The sequence below is a fragment of the Myxine glutinosa genome, chromosome 5, assembly GCF_964187855.1.
Source record: "Myxine glutinosa chromosome 5, kmMyxGlut1.1, whole genome shotgun sequence".
NCBI lineage: Eukaryota > Metazoa > Chordata > Myxini > Myxiniformes > Myxinidae > Myxine > Myxine glutinosa.
Window position 1 is genome coordinate 192,667,673 of NC_136265.1, and position 12,157 is coordinate 192,679,829.

Sequence of the window (12,157 nt, forward strand, 5' to 3'; positions counted from 1 at the left end):
TGAATTTTGGAATAAGTTTTGTGGTTAAGGTCGTTTTTTTTGTGTGTTTTGACATTTTCTTTTTGCCCCCAGAGTGAGGAGCAAGCACTCCAAGTTTTGTAAATATTTGAAATGTGAATGGTTGCTTAAGGGGGTAGAACGTTAAGGAGAATAGGTAAGTAGCTACGGCTCGCTTCCCACAGCCCTCTTGATTTATTTCATGGGCTATTTAAGTGTGAGTCGGTAAGTGTTAGGACTGGAATCCTTGCAGGAGATACGGTTCCCAGGGGAGGGAGGGGGCGGGGGGCTGTGCTACATTTGTAGGAGGCAGACCATAATTACCGTAGAGCCAGGTAGCTTGCAGAGGTTGTGTGCTCCGACTGTCATGAAGAAGAAGAAACCTCGATGTATCATAAGTTTGAAATTTGTGGAGACTGTTTGCCGGCTCAGCTTGTATCTTCGCCCCCATGAGAGGGGTGAGGTATGTTAATTAGCGAGGAATTATGCCTGTATGTAATTGCCTTTGTAAGCTTTTCATGTGTTCCTTATGGCACCGCACTATGCACCATAGCCAAGTCAAGCAATCAACACCATTATTAATAACGCTAAATAAAAGCCATCCGGAACCCAGGCATCAAGCACTACCACGGATAACACCGACTTGGTGAGCACACAGGACAGGCAGGTTCGTGAGGCCATGCCTCGAAGAGCAGTGTTTGGTCCGAAAATTGATTGGCAAAAAGACTGCGAATGCCTTAGTCACATATGATGCTGCCGCCGCACGGTTCTGCGGTCTGCGGTTTGTAGATGGGATTTTTACAAATTGTACGGCTTTGCGGGCTGCGGCAGCAGTGTTCACAAATGTTACGGGGTCCGCACAGCAATCGTAAAAGTCATGAAATCAAGCAAATCCAGCAAATCCAGAGGGAGGGAAGAAGATTGTGCGGGTTGGTCATGGCTATTGTTAGCGAGGATGATGGTTGTTGGGTAATTGTGAGGGCATGTGGAGGGGCGGGGCGAGGGAGGGAAGAGGAGAGTGCAGGTTGGTCGTGGCTATTGTTAGCGAGGGTGAAGGTTGTTGGGGAATTGTGAGGGCATGGTGGAGGGGCGGGGCAAGGGAGGGAAGAGGATGGTGCAGGTTGGTCGTGGGTATTGTTAGCGAGGGTGATGGTTGTTGGGGAATTGTGAGGGCATGTGGAGGGGCGGGGCGAGGGAGGGAAGAGGAGAGTGTAGTTTGGTCGTGGGTATTGTTAGCAAGGGTGATGGTTGTTGGGGAATTGTGAGGGCATGCGGAGGGGCGGGGCAAGGGAGGGAAGAGGAGAGTGTAGTTTGGTCGTGGGTATTGTTAGCGAGGGTGATGGTTGTTGGGGAATTGTGAGGGCATGTGGAGGGGCGGAGCGAGGGAGGGAAGAGGAGGGCGTAGTTTGGTCGTGGGTATTGTTAACAAGGGTGATGGTTGTTGGGGAATTGTGAGGGCATGTGGAGGGGCGAGGCAAGGGAGGGAAGAGGAGGGTGTACGTTGGTTGTGGGTACTTTTAGCAAGGGTTATGGTTGATGTTTTGTTTGTTTGTTGTTTTAGCTCACCTGGAACGAAGTTCAGAGGAGCTTTTGCAATGGTGCGTCGTCCTTCCATCCATCTCTCCTTAAAAACTTAAAACGTCTTCTCCGAAACCGCTGTTGGGATTGCGACCAAATTTGGCACAACTGATATTTGTTGTGTTGTGGCTAAAGTTTGTTCACGGCATTAAAAAAAAAATCTTGGAGTCGAAGGGGGCTTACCGGGGGTCAAAGTGGGTCCAGGTTTGACCCCCCATAATAGGAATTTGCTCTTTTCTCTGAAACTACACACAATTTCAATGGAACTTCATTTGCTCCCAAATATCCGGGATGTATCAATGTCTGTTCAAGGCATGAGAAAGATTGGGGTCTAAGGAGGTATACAGCATGGGTGGAGGGGGGTGGGGGGGGGGGTGTTGCCCCCCAAAAGAGGTGTTTTTTTGTTTGTTTGTTTAAAGTCTTATGATCATGTTAGTATGATTCCATATGCTGCCCTTTCTTCTAGAAACCATTCTAATTGGTTAAAATACCTTTAGTCAGTGTAGTATACTGTTTATTCCACCAGGTGAGTGCCAGAGGTATTGCCCCTATGTTTTTGGAAAATTGGGATGCCTCAAAAACCAAGGCCACCTCAGTTGAACAGAGGGCAGCAACATTACCAAAGGAAATCATCAATAACTCCAAGTCGAAGCAGGTGTGTCAGCAGAAAATATCCTCAATGAGAGATGGCAGAAAATGTGTTGTTCGCTTGGAACAAGATCGCCCACAGGGTCACCTGTGGGGTGGGTTCGCTGCTCGTAATAATAATAATAATAAAATGTTTCCGCCCGGTTTCGAACCGGGGACCTTTCGCGTGTGAGGCGAACGTGATAACCACTACACTACGGAAACTCGGTTACTGAAATGACCTGACGGAAGGTGACAAGAGTAATTTACCAAGTGGAAAGTTTCAAAGGAACTGGATCTTCATCTTCAGAGTTAGTCATAAGTCCCAGGACAGGGTTTTACCTGTTTATGGAAGATTTCTTTTTTTCAGATAATACAAATAATACATCAAACCAAGATGGCAGACACCAGGTGTAATGTTTTGTCTGATCTGGATCCGGACTTGAAACAAAATCTAATCCGCTTGTTCTTGTCACCAAACCAACTCATCCATCAAGTTTTTGAGATATTGTGTTTTGTATGTTTTTTTGCCCGATCTCTCAATGGTGAAGAATCACTTTAAAATTCTCAGATCCAGATCCAGAACTTCACCAGAATCGAATCGATTGCTCCTTGTCACAATCCAAATCTCTCCACCGAATTTCGTCTGAATCCATCCACAACTTTTTGAGATATCCTGTTCACAATCAGACAAACAAAAAAGACGAACAAAAATCCAGCCCCCCCAACCCCCCCCCCCCCACCGCAAAAAACAGTTGCCATGGATACATAAGATTTGCCATTCCATTACGGTTTAAATTGAGGATCGTCATCAAAGGTCGGGTCAATCAGAATAAAATTGATCATCTTTCAGATGAAAATTGATGATTTTACAGGTTTGACCATGAGGTGACGTTTGACCTTTTCATCTCAAAATAGATGTTTTCCCAATTCACGGCTGCACGAGGCAATTGGTGTTTAGTTGTCAAGTTAATAGGATGAAATTGAGGCATTTTCGACATGACAATTGATGATCTTAGAAGTTTGACCTTTAGTTGACTTTTGACCTTTTGACAACAAAATAGTTGGTTTCCCAACTCACTGATGAACTGTGCAGTTGATGTTGAATTTTCAAGTTAATACGATGAAAATTGATAATTTCTTCATGAAACTTGATGATTTTAGAAGTTTGACCTTTAGTTGACCTTTGACCTTTTCACCTCAAATAGTTCGTTTCCCAACTCACTGATGAACTGTGCAGTTGATGTTGAATTTTCAAGTTAATACGATGAAAATTGATAATTTCTTCATGAAACTTGATGATTTTAGAAGTTTGACCTTTGACCTTTTCACCTCACATAGTTGGTTTCCCAACTCACTGATGAACTGTGCAGTTGATGTTGAATTTTCAAGTTAATGTGATGAAAATTGATGATTTCTTGACGAAAATTCATGATTTTAGAAATTTGATCTTCAGTTGATCTTTGACCATTTGACCTCAAAAATAGTTGGTTCCCCAACTTATTTAACCATGAGGCAAATCCTGTTCAATTTTCAAGTCAATCGATCGGATGAAATTTACAATTTTTAGAAATTTGACCTCAAGTTGACCTTTCACCTCAAATTCAAAAAGTGACTTCCTCTCCAACTTGGTTAGGTTTATGATGGTCGGTTTAGATTTGTGCCATGTAGGTGATTGCAGGCAGACACAATGCAAAATCACTCACAGAGTGACACTTGGCAAAACAGAACAAAGTAGAATGACACTCAGTCCGAGCATCATTTTGACCTCAAAAATAATTAGCCGTTAAATTCAGTGACCTGATACGCAAATCGTCTTCAAAGTTAAAGTCAATTGGATGAAAATTGACAATTTTAGAAATTTGGCCTATGTTGACCTCAAAAATAGTTTGTGGTTGGTTTCACTAACCTGACATGAAAATCCTTTTGAAATTTCAAGTGAATCGGTTGAAAATTGAGGATTTTAGAAATTCGAAATTGTTGTTGACCTTTGGCCTATGTTAACCTTTTGGCCGATGCTGATCTCAAAAAATAGTTGGTGGTTGAATTCAGTTTGCTGATATAAAAATACCATTCCAATTTCAAATCAATCGGATGAATTTTTTTTAAGTGGTTGATCTTTGGCCTTTGTTGACCTTTTGACCTCAAAATATATAGGATTTTGGCGGACGACGAACTCTACCATTTGGTGAAGTTTCGTGAATATCGGTTTAAAATTGTGACGTGTAAGCAAGTATAAGTGAGCGGACAGACAAACACAAACGCACAAACCGGAGTGATCAACAAACTTGCAAAACAGTGCAACTGTGTTCTTGCGGAACCGCCAGAAGAGAACGAGCTGCCGAACCACAATGTTCGCTTCGCGTAAGCGGGGTAAAAAAAGCGACGGGTTCGAGAGAAAAATCTCATGTAATAAATAAATATTGTTTCCGCCCGGTTTCGAACCGGGGACATTTCGCGTGTTAGGCGAACGTGATAACCACTACACTACGGAAACCTGGTTGGTATACTTCATCATTTTGTAGTCTTGATGAAGAACGAAACATCAACATGTGTGAATCTGTCGTTTAGAGCAACTCATGTTCTCCATTCCTCATGTCATGTTCAACTGTTCGTGACGTTATTTACAAATCGTTAAAAAAAAAAATCACCATTTTCTTCAATTTTGAACACAAATAATAAATTAAATTCTGAGATTTATCGCTTATTTCGCATCAATTGAGTTTTGCTTCGAGTGGAATCAGAAAGTATAACACAGTTAATAATCATCATTATTAATCTATGTGTCATGGAGCAAGTGTTTGTTTGTATGTATGTACGACTGTACGTATGTACGTATGTACGTATGTATTTATGTATGTACGTATGTACATATGTATTTATGTATGTTTGTACGTATGTACGTATGAATGTATGTATGCATGTATGCATGTATGTTTGTATGTATGTATGTATATATGTATAAATGTTTGTATGTATGTTTGTATGTATGTGTGTATGCATGTATGTATGTATGTATGAATGTTTGTATGTATGTTTGTATGTATGTATGTATGTATGTGTAGCGGCTACCGCTGGGTATACACAATCGCCTTGCACCTACCGAGGACGCGGAGCGATCACCATGCCGGGCTCGTCCAGGACGCCCGGGCATGCCCGCTCTCGACTTGCCAGGCCTCGTCCGGGACGCCCGGGCGTGTCCGGGACGCCCGGGCGTGTCCGGGCGCGCCCGGGCATGCCCGCTCTCGACTTGCCAGGCCTCGTCCAGGACGCCCGGGCACGCCCCCTCTCGCCTTTCCCGAGCAAACGCTCCGGGATAATGTGTATATATATTGCTGCCCGATAAACGGGCTTTTCAGAGTACCCGAGTTGATTTGACACAATAAAGAGACTCGGACGAATTCCAGCTTTTTGTCGCGTCCATTCTTCCGATTTACGTTGGAGCATAGCTCCTACATTGGTGACCCGACATGGACACTGTAGTGAAATCGTATTCGTACTGAACCCGGGGTGATGCTCGCTGCTCGTTGACACCGCTAGGGGCGTAACTATAAGACCCGCTGCTGCGGACGGTGCTCCGAGACTTCTCCTGTGACACGTTACATCTGGTAGACTCGCTAACGGTACGCCAGCATAGAATATCCAGCTTGCTTGCATTGAATGTTATGAATGGTCTCATGTGATGTCACATCGTATACTTATTGTATTTCCTGCTTTACAGGATGATGTTATGATCTAAAATGGAATTAAACCACCCGTTGGACTAAGTTGTGTGGACCTGATTGGTTTTCCACAATACTTAATTTCATTTTATATCTACCGACATGGCTGGCAACAAGACGCTGGCGGTTGCCGTATTCTGCGCCGACCCGCAAGCCCCGGATGGTGGCTTGCAACTGAAGCACTGGCTCAGAACATTGGAGAATCATTTTGACGAGCCTGAGACCACGCCGACGGCTGCCGCGAAGCTAGCAACACTTCATTCAAAAATCGACTACCGGGTGTACAACTCCATCGCTCAATGCGCGACGTATGACTTCTCGATCGCGGAGCTCAAACGGCTGTACATAAAGAAGAAAAGCCCGGTGTATGCACGATATTTGCTGCAAACGCGACGTCAGCAACCCAACGAGGCGATGGACCACTACGCCCAGGAGCTCCGGCAGCTCTTGCTGGACAGCACCAGGGAGCCACGGACTCCCGCGCAGTCTCAGGATGATCTTCTTTTAGATGCCTTCATTGCAGGGGTCTCCTCCCAGGAACTAAGGCTCAAGCTCTTAGAGAAGACCGACCTGACCTTCGCTACGGCACTCGAGCAAGGGAAAGTATACACCGAAGCGCGGATGCAATCGAACACCTATGATCGCACGCGCCTCTTGGCGGGCACTACACTACACGCCCGGCCGGAGAGTGCTACCGCCGAGGACGCGGACCCGCTCGCGGAACTCCGGGATGCTCCGGAGGAAGACCCAGTCCTGACGGCTGCCGTTACGACCAGACCCAAGGCCTTACGCGGGGCCGCATGCTTTTTCTGTGGGGGGCCACGCCATGCCCGGCCCGTGTGTCCGGCACGAGACGCGATATGCCATGTGTGCTCGCAAAAAGGACATTACGCGAGAGTGTGCAGGAAAACGGCATGCGGCTCGTGGCTCATTGAATCGCGCGGTCGCGGTCGCGCGGTCGCGGCGACCTTGAATGGGCTCATAGCGGAGCCTGCGAGCCGAGCCCAAAACCCGGCGCCTTACCCGACTTCGAAGGGGAGGGCCCCTCTCTGTGGGCCACTGGGCGCTCAGACGTCCTTGGCGGGCGTCACCGGACAGCCACCACAGTCTCATCCTCCATCGGGCACGAAGTACGTGTCCTTGACCAAACTCTGGGCCATGCAAGGGGCTTTGAAGCCTCGCCAAGTCCCAGCGGAACGTTCTCCTCGTGTCATCCACGAGCTAACGGTGGCCCTCACCCTGGAAAAGGCGATTTCAAATACTACGGAGGCCTTTTTCTGCCACAAGTGTCAAAAGGCGATTTCGAATACTACGGAGGCCTTTTTCTGCCAAAAGTGTCAAAAGGCGATTTCAAATACTACGGAGGCCTTTTCCCGTCAGAATTGTCAGATTTTGAATCGCGAAACACCGGAATGCTTGGGAAAGCCCTCTGATGGCGTTAATGGATTCCCCATGGTCAATGCAGACTCCGGCCACGACCGCAAAACTGCTGCTGGCATAGGATCCACCCGCGAGGCTTGTCCGACCCATTCGGGGGGCTCAGTCCCACTCCCAGCAGCCTCGTCTGGCCTGGCTCAAGCCCTTATTCCCCTCCTGGTCGAAGGCCATTGTGTTCGGGCCTTGGTGGATACAGGGTCTACGGATAGTTTTATCGACCAGCGACTTGTGCTCAGGCATGGATGGCGGATCTGGAGGTCTACGAGACGGATCTTCATGGCTTCCCAGGGGCTTCGACTCAGCACGAAGGGGGAATGCCGATTGAAACTCGTGCTAAAGGGATGGGTTTTCCCTGATGTACACCTTATGGTTTTACCCGCATTATGTGCTGATATTCTGTTAGGACACGATTTTCTTAAGCTGCATGGACGTCTGGTAATGGAGTTTGGTGGGCCTGACACGCTTGTTGTGGGGGCGGACGACGCGCTTGCGGTGTGCGCCCTAGCGCAAATGGACGTCCAGCCGCTTTCGCTGTTCCCCAATCTAACCTCCGACTGCACCCCTGTCGCGGTGAAATCACGGCGCTACTCTCGCGCAGACATGCAATTCATTGCGGACGAAACGGCTCAGCTCTTGAAAGACGGCATCATAGAACCTAGTAGGTCGCCGTGGCGCGCCCAGGTCTTGGTGGTGCGCAGCGAGGCCCATCGCAGACGCATGGTAATCGACTATTCCCAAACGATTAACCGCTTTACACAGCTGGATGCCTACCCCCTTCCGGGGATGGACGCGCTGGTGCAACAGGTGTCCCAGTATTCGGTCTATAGCACTCTCGATCTCCGTAGTGCGTACCACCAGATCCCTATCTCTAGGGCGGATCGTATCTATACCGCATTTGAGTCGGGGCAGCGGTTGTACCAATTTACGCGATTGCCTTTTGGGGTAACGAACGGGGTCACTTGTTTCCAGAGGGCCATGGATGACCTCGTTGCGCGGGAGCACTTAACCGATGTTTTCGTCTACCTCGATAATCTTACGGTTTGTGGATATGACCAAGGGCACCATGATGCTAATCTGAAGCGCTTCCTTGAGGTCGCGCAGAGGTATCACTTAACTATGAACGAGGATAAGTGCCAATACTCCCTACGCACGATAGATCTTCTGGGGGTACCCCGTGACCCATGGCTCTGTCGCTCCGGATAAGGAGCGTCTGCGACCTTTGCTCGACATGGCCCCTCCCTGTGATCGGGCGTCCCTGAAGCGCGCCCTTGGGCTGTTCGCCCATTACTCCAAATGGGTGCAAAGTTTCTCCGTGAAACTTCGCCCCCTCGTGGCCTGCGACACCTTCCCCCTGAGTCCGGCCGCATTGGCGGCCTTTGAAGGCCTTAAGGCCGACATCGCCCGAGCCGCCGTGGCGACAATCGACGAGAGCGGCTCTTTCGTCCTCGAAAGTGACGCCTCGGATCAGGCCATCGCGGCGACCCTCTCCCAAGGGGGGCATCCCGTGGCTTTCTTTTCACAGACTCTTACCACCGCTGAGCGGAGACACTCGTCCGTTGAAAAGGAAGCGTACGCGATCGTCGAGTCTATTCGGCGATGGCGCCCGTACTTACTCGGGCGGAGCTTCCAAATCATCACGGACCAGCAAAGCGTTGCGTTCATGTACGACACCTTACACGCCCAGCGCATTAAGAATGAGAAAATCACTCGCTGGCGTATCGAACTCGCCGACTTCTGTTACACCATCAAATATCGCCTGGGGAAAGATAACCGGGCCGCCGATGCCTCATCACGACCGGCTACATGCGCGGGTATCACCTCTTTGGAGGGCCTACGGGTGCTGCATGCCACTGCGGGCCATCCCGGCGTAACGCGTTTCGCTCATTTTGTGCGGTGTGGCAATCTCCCATACTCGATTGACGATATCCGCCGTATCTGTCGCGACTGCGCTATCTGCGCGGAAATCAAACCGCGTTTCTATAACCCTCCCATGGGGACTCTGGTTAAGGCTACGCGACCGTGGGAACGCTTGGCGATGGATTTCAAGGGCCCATTGCCGGTGTCGAGCGGCTCTCGCTATCTGCTCACTGTCGTCGATGAGTACTCGCGATTCCCCTTTGCTTATACGTGCGCGGACATGACTGCTGCCACGGTGATGCGATGCTTACAGAACTTGTTCTCAATGTTCGGTTACCCGGCCTATGTCCATACCGACCGGGGTGCGGTCTTCTTGTCTCAGGAGGTGCGCGGCTATCTGCTCCAAAATAACATTGCTTCTAGTTACACCACGCCGTACAGACCCCAGGCTAATGGGCAGATCGAACGCTTCAACGGGATTATCTGGAGGGCCGTCATGCTCAACCTCCGGACCCTCGGCCGGGGCCTCGATAAATGGGCTTGGTCGCTACCTGCGGCGTTGAACTCGATCAGGGCTCTCCTGAGTACGGCAACCAACCAAACTCCCCACGAGCGACTTTTCCACCACCCCAGGAGCTCGGGGTGTATACGGTCTTTGCCCAGTTGGCTCGCTGGGCCCGGGCCGGCCTACCTTAAACGGGCGGTGCGCGCGAGCAAGTACGACCCCCTAGTGGACAAAGTGCAGATTCTCCAGGCTAATCCTGAGCATGCTCGTGTGATGACGACTGATGGCCGTGAGACTACTGTCTCCGTCCGTCACCTTGCCCCTTGCGGGGTCGCCGACCTGAGTAGGGAATCGGACGAACCGATCGAACCCATCTATGAGACTATGGCCTCTCCCGACGCTCCCATCGCCGAAGGTCTACCGACCCTTCCCTCGCCGCGTCTACCTGGGCCCAACGACTTGGAGTTACCCCCTTCGTCACCCGACCCTGATGGCGCCTCCGACGCCGGGGACACAGGGATACGTGATGCCGTACCCAGGGAATTTCGGACGCGTGCTGGCAGAGAAATTCGCCGCCCGGCCCGATACGGTTGGGTCGACTGATGTTCCGCACCCTGTTCGTGCTGACGCTCACTCGCTTTTCGCCGCACTGCCGTATAATTCTGACGGGGGGAGAATGTAGTGAAATCGTATTCGTACTGAACCCGGGGTGATGCTCGCTGCTCGTTGACACCGCTAGGGGCGTGACTATAAGACCCGCTGCTGCGGACGGTGCTCCGAGACTTCTCCTGTGACACGTTACATCTGGTAGACTCGCTAACGGTACGCCAGCATAGAATATCCAGCTTGCTTGCATTGAATGTTATGAATGGTCTCATGTGATGTCACATCATATACTTATTGTATTTCCTGCTTTACAGGATGATGTTATGATCTAAAATGGAATTAAACCACCCGTTGGACTAAAGTTGTGTGGACCTGATTGGTTTTCCACAACAGACACGGCAGTTGCCCTCAAACTGCCTACCTTCTGGGAGGCTCACGCGGCGGTTTGGTTCGCCCAGGCGGACTCCCTGTTCGCCCTGCGAGGCATCAAGGCCGACGACACCCGCTTCCACCATGTGGTAGCAGCACTCGGCTCAGCCACCGCGGCCCGCGCCCTGAGCCTCCTCGAGAGCCCGCCAGCCGCTGACAAATACGACGCGATTAAAAAGCTCCTCCTCGACGATTTCGCCCTCTCATCAGCGGAACGCGCACGGCGCCTGCTCGACCTGCCCGAGCTCGGCGACACGCGCCCGTCCGAGCGAATGGACTACATGCTTTCGCTGCGCGGCGAGCACTCTCCGGCATTCCTGTTCCGGGAGCTGTTCCTCCATCAGCTGCCTAGCCCGGTACGCCTCGCCCTGGCAAGCACGACGATCACGGATCCCGGCGCCCTCGCCAGGGAAGCCGACAAGATCTCCGCGGCAGGCCAACGCATTGGAGCAGCGACCTGGAGCCTACCGCCGTCCGAAGCAACGCCCATGGCGCCCGAGCACCCGGCACGGTCGACGACCGAACTGCCGACGCAATTGGCGGCCTCTACGCCGCGCCGACCACCTCCAGCACGACGACCGGGGCCTCCATCTGACCAGGCGTGGTGTTATTATCATGCCAGGTTCGGACAGAAGGCCCGGACATGCCGACCCCCGTGCACCTTCGGCAAGCCGGGAAACGGCCGGGCCGGCGTTCATTACCAGCCATGAGCGCCGGCCACATGGGCAACGTACTTTTCATCATGGACAAAGCGTCCGGACGGCGCTTCCTGTGTGACACCAGCGCCCAACTGAGCGTCATACCCGCCTCCGATCAGGACAGGCAGTCCGCGGTTTGCGGCCCCTCCTTGGTTGCGGCCAACGGATCGGCCATCCGCACCTTCGGCCCGCACAACATCACCCTCTGCTTTGGCGGCCAACGCTTTCATTGGACTTTTGTAACCGCAAGCGTGCCCATGGCTCTGCTAGGCGCCGACTTCCTCTGCGCACACGGACTGCTGGTGGACGTCCAACGGCGTCGCCTCATCAACGCCGAGACCTTCAGCTCCCTGGCATGCACATTGAGCAGCTCCGCTCCGACCGAGCTGGCATGCGCCCTCCCGGTGGCGAACGAGTTTGCTCGCCTGCTCACGGAGCTCCCGGCCCTCACGCGGCCGACGTTTTCGGCCGTCGCAGTACGACATGGGATCGAGCACCACATACCAACCACAGGCCCGCCAGTCTACGCCAGAGCCCGCCGCCTCGACCCAGCCAAGCTCGCCGTGGCCAAAGCCGAGTTCGACGCTTTGGAACACCTCGGCATCGTGCGGCGCTCCGATAGCGCGTGGGCTTCGCCACTACACATCGTCCCAAAACCAGGGGGCGGCTGGCGCCCATGTGGCGACTACCGCCGCCTTAAC

General features: G+C 51.4%; 2 non-coding genes across 2 annotated transcripts; both read right to left on the reverse strand.

The window, feature by feature from the left end:
• Positions 1–2,354: 2,354 nt before the first annotated feature.
• On the reverse strand, positions 2,355–2,427 carry TRNAV-CAC (transfer RNA valine (anticodon CAC)). The gene has a single exon. It is a non-coding gene; the product is annotated as a tRNA-Val (tRNA).
• A 2,199-nt stretch (positions 2,428–4,626) lies between these two features.
• Positions 4,627–4,699, reverse strand: TRNAV-AAC (transfer RNA valine (anticodon AAC)). The gene has a single exon. It is a non-coding gene; the product is annotated as a tRNA-Val (tRNA).
• Positions 4,700–12,157: the final 7,458 nt, after the last annotated feature.